Here is a 1,146-nt window from a genome sequence, read left to right as displayed (position 1 = left end):
TGACTCACGTTTTCCAGCCCAAAAAAATTTTCATAAACCGCCTGGTTATATGAAATCTCGCCCAATTTGAACCACAGTCTACTGTTCTCTTAGGCCATAAATCTAAAGAAACAATGAACGTAAGACAGGAAACGTTAGCCTTTAGATGCAAAACACCATTATGCAGCGCAACATAAATTTGCAAAATATAAGAGGAACATCGTAGTTTGGTTTAAAGAAAGCATTTTATTTTTATTATTTTTATTAATTTAGTTTGTTGCAAGGATTTTACAGTTTGAAGAAATAGAAAATTACATTTAGGTAGTTAACATTGTATTACTTCTTGAGCTCCTTGAGTTATTTACTGTCACAGGTAGCAGCTTTGGCTGATTTAAGGGCTGGTTATACACCTGCAGCAGTGTGTAGCAGTGAGTTTGATGCAGACGTTTTTGATTTATGCTCAATATTGTCTGAGCTATATGCTGTGGGTTTGGATGCAGCAGAGGCGATGAGGAAGTGGGGGCAATTTGTCCGACAACGGAGGAACATGGCGGCGAAAAAGAAGAAGAGTGGGGATCCATGTGAAAAAAGGGTGTCAGCGTTCTCGTGCACCTCGCTCTTCTAGCGGGTCAAACTTTACGAGTTGTTTTCCGCAATTTCGGTCATAAAAACAAAACAAGCCGGCCTCCTGTCTGCGGCACTGTCTGCGGTCAGTTACAATTTGGGAGAGGTGCAGCCGACTGTCTGCGGAGGGGGTGGGGAAATTTTTTTTTTTTCACTGAGACACCTATGCAGACGACCTAGTTTCGAAGTATAAATCAGCCTTAAATCAGCCTTTATATTTTGAAACTAGGTTGTTTGCGTAGGTGTCGCAGTGAATGCAGAGACGTCTCCGCCCCCTTCCGCAGACACTGCTGCACCGCAGACAGGAGGCCTCTGATTGGTCAAATCTACATCCGCTTGCCGGCTTGTTTTGTTTGTATGACCGCAATTGCGGGAAAACGACTCGTGAAGATGGACCAGCTAGAGGAGTGAGGTGCGCAACAACGCTAGGACCTTTTTTCCAACTGAATCCTCCGATGTAGCACAAACTTGACCCCGACTTCCTCCCTGCCTTGGCTGTATCTACACCCACAGCTAGTTCCTGATTGTCCCTCTTGCATTGTG

Source organism: Cyprinodon variegatus, unplaced genomic scaffold (genome assembly GCF_000732505.1).
Source record: "Cyprinodon variegatus isolate N-32 unplaced genomic scaffold, C_variegatus-1.0 Scaffold342, whole genome shotgun sequence".
Taxonomy (NCBI): Eukaryota; Metazoa; Chordata; class Actinopteri; order Cyprinodontiformes; family Cyprinodontidae; genus Cyprinodon; species Cyprinodon variegatus.
Note: the sequence above shows the minus strand (reverse complement) of the source record.